This window comes from Otolemur garnettii, unplaced genomic scaffold (genome assembly GCF_000181295.1).
Source record: "Otolemur garnettii isolate 467f Iridium unplaced genomic scaffold, OtoGar3 scaffold00144, whole genome shotgun sequence".
NCBI classification, from domain to species: Eukaryota; Metazoa; Chordata; class Mammalia; order Primates; family Galagidae; genus Otolemur; species Otolemur garnettii.
The window spans coordinates 4,042,247-4,047,917 of NW_003852539.1; the positions used below are offsets into that span (position 1 = coordinate 4,042,247).

A 5,671-nucleotide genomic window follows, 5' to 3' on the forward strand; every position below is an offset into this window, starting at 1 on the left:
TTATGAACCATAATGTAAATATCAGATATGCAGGATGTATTTTCATTGTTACAAAGGGGTCGTGACCCACAAGTTGAGAACCACTGCTCTAGTAAGTGCATTTCCTTTCTACCTTAGGGATTTGCAAAGATGCTATGGCTGCTTGGAATTCCCTTCCCTTTGCATGACTGGTGCCTTTTTCTTTTCTTTTCTTTCTTTCTTTTTCTTTTTTTTTTTTTAAACAGAGTCTTACTCTGTTGCCCTCAGTAGAGTGCATGGTGTTATAGTTCACAGCAAAATCAAAACTTGGGCTTAAGTGATCCTCTTGCATCAGCCTCCCAAGTGGCTGGGACTACAGGTAACTGCCACAACACAGGCTATTTTTTATTTTTATTTTTTATTCTTTTGGAAACAGAGTCTTGCTATGTTGACCCTAGTAGAGTGCTATAGCGTCATAGCTCACAGCAACCTCCAACTCTTGGTTTCAAGTGATTCTTTTGTCTCAGCCTCCCAAGTAACTGGGACTACAGGTGCCCACCACAACACCCAGCTAGCTTTTAGAGACAGGGTCTCACTCTTGCTCAGGCTGGTCGCAAACTCCTGACCTCCAGCAATCTACCCATCCCAACCTCCCAGAGTGTTAGGATTACAGGCGTGAGCCACTGTGCCTGGCCTGGCCATTTTTTTAGTAGGGATGGGGCTCTTGCTCTTGCTGGTCTTGAACTCCTGAGTTCAAGCAGTCCACCTGCCTCAGTCTCCCAAAGTGCTAGGATTCCAGGCATGAGCCACTGAGCCACTGACTGGTCCGTCCTTTCTTTCTTTCTCTTTCTTTCTTTCTTTCTTTCTTTCTTTCTTTCTTTCTTTCTTTCTTTCTTTCTTTCTTTCTTTCTTTCTTTCTTTTCCCTCCCTCCCTCCCTTCTTCCCTCCCTTCCTTCCTTCCTTCCTCTCTTTCTTTCTTTTCCCTTCCTTCCTTTCTCTCTCTCTCTCTTTCTTTTTTTACAGTCTCACTTTGTCACCCTGGATAGAGCCATGGCATCATAGCTCACAGCAACCCTCAAACTTTTGGGCTCAAGTGATCTCTTGCCTCAGCCTCCCTCGTAGCTAGGACTACAGGCGTCTGCCACAATGCTTGGCTGTTTTTTTGTTATTGTTGTTTAGCAGGCCCAGGCCAGGTTTGAACATATCAGCCCCAGAGCATGTGGCCAGAGTCCTAACCACTGAGCTACAGGCACCGAGCCAACTGGTGCCTTTTTCATCACCGGGGACTCATCTTAGAAGTCACCCTCTCAGGCTCAGCGCCTGTGGCTCAAGTGGCTAAGGCGCCAGCCACGTACACCTAAGGTGGAGGGTTCAAATCCAGCCCAGCCCACCAAACAACAATGACGGCTGCAACCAAAAAATAGCCGGGCATTGTGGCGGATGCCTGTGGTCCCAGCTACTTGGGAGGCTGAGGCAGGAGACTCGCTTGAGCCCAGGAGTTGGAGGTTGCTGTGAGCTGAGAAGCCACAGCACTCTACCCAGGGGGACAGCTTGAGGCTCTGTCTCAAAAAAAAAAAAAAAAGAAGTCACCCTCTCAAAGATGCACTTTGATCACTCATCTAAAGTAGCCCCCTCCTGCTAACCTTGTTTTATTTTCATCATAACTTTGATCAACTTGTCATCATCTTGCACATTTGTTTACCTGATTTTTTCTGTCTAATGCAGTTAATAAATGCTAGGGAGAAGAATAAGTAAAAAGAAAAGCATAACAGTGGGAGCTACTATTTTGAATAGGGTCAGGTGGTCAGGGAAAGCCTCACCGAGGAGGTGATATTCATGCAGAAACCTGAACAGAGGAAGACAGGCAGCCTTGGGAACATGCGGAATGGTGCTGTCCCATAGAAATATAATATGAACCACATACGTAATTTTAAATTTTCTAAAATTCACATTTAAAAAAGTATAATAGTAAAGATCAGCAGTTGCCAGGGGATGGGATGGGAGGAGGGAATGAACAGAGAGAGCACAGAGGATTTTTTAGGACAATGAAACCACTCTTTATGGTAACTGTAGTGGTAGAAACACATCATTATATATTTGTCAAAACCCATAGAGTATTCAACACTGAATTAACCTTTACTGATGCTTGCTTCTTTTTCTATATTTATTTATTTACTTGAGACAGAGTTTTACTCTGTCACCTCAGCTAGAATGCTGTGGCATCATAGCTCACAGTGACCTTGAATTCTTGGGCTCAAGAGATCCTCTTGATCAGTTTTTCTTTTTTTTTTAATTTTTTTAAATTTAATTTTTTATTTAATTTTTGTTTAGCAGTCCCAGGCTGGGTTAGAACCTGCCACCCCTACTGCATAGGGCTGGCACTCTAACCACTGAGCTACAGGTGCCCCCCTCTTCATCAGGTTTTCATTTTCCATACAGATGGGCTCTCACTCTTGCTCAGTCTGGTCTCTAACTCATGAGCTTAAACAATCCACTGGCCTCGGCCTCCCAGAGTGCTGGGATTACAGGTATGAGACACTGCGCCCAGCCTTTCCTCTTTATTTTTTGTACATGCGTGTTGTGAGAGACAGGGTCTTGTTCTGTTGCCCAGGCTGAAGTGTAGTAGCCTGGTCACAGATCACTGCAACCACAAACTCTTGGCTTCAACTCTTGACTGCTCCCTCATTCCCCCCACGTAGATTGCCCTTAACCACTAATTTTTGTATTTTTTGTAGAGATGGGAGTCTCACTGTGGTGCTCAGGCTGGTCTCTAACTCCTAGCCTCAAGCAATCCTCCTGCTGCCTCAGCCCCTCAAAGTACCAGGGTTACTGGCACAAGCCACCATGCCAGGTCCATTTTTTTTTCTTTTTCTTTTTTCTGTTTTTTAGAGATAGGGTCTTCCTCTGTCTTTCTCACTGTAACCTTGTATTCCTGGACTCAAGCAACCCTCTTACCTCATAAGCAGCTGGAGCTAACAAGCTCCTCCCACTGTGCCTGCTTAATTCCTTTTTTTTTTTTCCTTTAGAGACTGGGTCTCACTGTGTTGCCTAGGCCAGTCTCAAACTCCTGGCCTCAAGTGATTCTCCTGCCTTGACCTCCCAAAGTTCTGGGATTACAGGTGTGAGCCACTGCACGTGGCTGAGCGTGAACCCTAACATCAACATAGACACTGCATAATAATGATCCATCACTGTGGGTTCATCAGTGGCACACACAGCTGCAGTGTGGGATGTTGGCAGTGGCAAGGTTGCGTGTTGTGGGAGCAGGAGGTGCATAGGAACTGTCACCATATTCAGTCCTCACAATAACCTTGCACATATTCAAAATATATCATTTCAAAATGTAATAAATATTTAAAAACATTTAAGTCCCTTTATTTTGACCTAAGTTCTTAAAAATCTGGTGTTCATTTTAAACTTATGGCACACCTCAATTTGGAGGTGGCTAGTAGCTTCAGGACTGACAGAGTAAAAAAAAAAGAAATGTTTCAAGTGAAAGAAACAGCAAATGCAAAAGCACCAAGCAGGAATGCAAGAATAAGTTTTTTGTGTGTTTGCAGAGAGCCAGTAGGGGTAGGAAGGAAGGGTAAGCAGGCAGAGTAGGAGAGATGAGGCTGGTTGAAGACACAGGTAGGAGATAGATCTTGGGAGGCCTTGTACAAAGCAGTTTGGAATTTTTTCTAAGCACAATTGAGAAACCAGTAAAGGGTTCTCAGCAAAAGCCATGCTAAGTCTCCTTGTGGCATGAGATGCAGTGTGGTTTGGTTATCATTATAGTGGTTCTAATTATAGGGAAGGCAGCTGTGGGAACTATATCCTTCCTCTGCTGCATAGAGAAACCAGCTTTCTCTCCAGTTTCACAATTGCAGACTAAAGGGCCTGAACCAGAAAGCACAGCAAGTGCTTTGTTGTGAAGGCTCAGTGGACTTTTGCCAATAGAAGCCAGCCTGGGGTGAGTTGAGGGATGAGAAGGAGATGAAGGGAAGAAAAGGAAAATGATAGGGTGGTAACTAAGGAGTTGGGAGTGTTGTTTATTTGCATTTTGTTTGTTTGTGTTTTTAGGCAGGTGAAGATGTTGGATACTGATTTGAAAGAAGTGGTAGGGAGGAGAAGTTGGGAGGAATGGACCATGGATGATGTGAGGAGAGTGCAGAAGAGCTGAGCTGTGATACAGGCAGAGCTAGGAACTCCTGCGGTGGCAGGCGCTGCTGGCAGTGTCCTGGCCTTCCATAGCCCTAGCCCTTTGCCACTGGAATTCTGGGGCCTGAGTGCTGCCTCAGCCCTGCTGCCTGCTCTTCTCTAGTCATTTTCATCCTCCTCAGACTAGAGATGATCCTGGCAAGGGCTTCTGCCCACTGTCCACCTCTTTTCTCTCTTTTCCCCCCCTTATTTTATTTTATTTATTTTAAAGTTATATATATATATATATATTTTTTTTCTTTTCTTTTTTGAGACAAAGTCTTACTCTGTCACCCTGGGTAAAATGCTGTTGCATCATGATAGCTCACAGCAGCCTCAAATTCTTTGGGTTCAAGAGATCCTCTTTCTTCAGCCTCTTGAACACCTAGGACTACAGGTGCCTGCCACCACACCTGGCTTTTTTTTTTTTTTTTCTATTTTTAATAGAGTCAGGGTCTCACTCTTGCTCAGGCCCAGGTCTCGAACTCTTGAGCTCAAGCAATTCACCTGCCTAGGCTTCTCAAAATGTAAGGATTACAGGCGTGAGCCACCCTACCAGGCCTGTCTACCACTTCTCCATCCACCCTGACCTCCTGGGCTCCAGGGGCTACTGCTTACAGTGTGTGTTTCTTGTACACTCTTCCACTCTCTTGTCCCAGTTCCTGAATGCTGAGTTACTTTACCTTCCACGCCCACCACATGAGCTTCCTTGTTCTGACATGCAAAACTCAACACAGCTGACATGTGTCAGACACTCACTCTTTAGGCACAGTGCTAAAAGAATTGCAAGGATCAACATATTTGGTCCTTACAACCCTATAAGGTATATGTTGTCCTTGTCCTGTTTTACAGATGGGGAAATTAGGGTTCAGAAAGGATAAGCGTCTGGTGCGGGTTCATGCAGTTGGTAAGCCCTGGAGGGATATTTGCTCCAGGTCTATCGGATCCAAACACTGACCTCATTCTATGATGCTGCATGGTCTTCTAGGTGGCAGGAGTAGATCCAGATAATTTGCAGATATGTTCTAATTTGGACAGTGGACTGTGAGCGTAAGCAGCAGAAAATGGGGTTCAGCCATGGGGATGAGCTTCAAGGAAGAATTATAGAATGTAAGCTCTATGAGGATAAAGATTTGTATCTGTTTGGTCATTGGTATACCCCAGTTCTCAGAATATTCTTGCACGTAATAGTGCTCAATAAATATTTATCAAATGAATGAGAAAACTCTAGCCTGGGAGAGGGTGGTCAATGTCAGACCAGAACAGGGCACTGAGAATGAAATGAAGCAAAACTAAGTCAGGGGCCAAGTACCCGGGACTAGCCCAGGAAAAGGCTTGGTCATAGGAAAAAGACTAAAGCTCAGATCAAGGGTTCAAGCTGAGGGCTTCTTCCCTAACCCAGTGGGAGATCTTGTAAATTAATCCTAACCCAATCAAGACATTGCACTTCTTGACCACAATAATCAATTCAGAAGAAAACACACAAAGAAGTGCTTTATTCTTTTGTTTGTGTTTTTTTTCTTTTTTTTTTTTT

General features: G+C 44.4%; 1 pseudogene across 1 annotated transcript in view; it reads right to left on the minus strand.

Moving 5' to 3' along the window:
- Positions 1 to 4,881, minus strand: part of LOC100961892 — an 8,371-nt pseudogene extending 3,490 nt beyond the window's left edge. The window contains exon 1 of the transcript XR_001161651.2: positions 4,821 to 4,881. The product of XR_001161651.2 is annotated as a U11/U12 small nuclear ribonucleoprotein 25 kDa protein pseudogene (transcript). The remainder of the gene's footprint in view (positions 1 to 4,820) is intronic.
- Between the last annotated feature and the right edge of the window lie 790 nt (positions 4,882 to 5,671).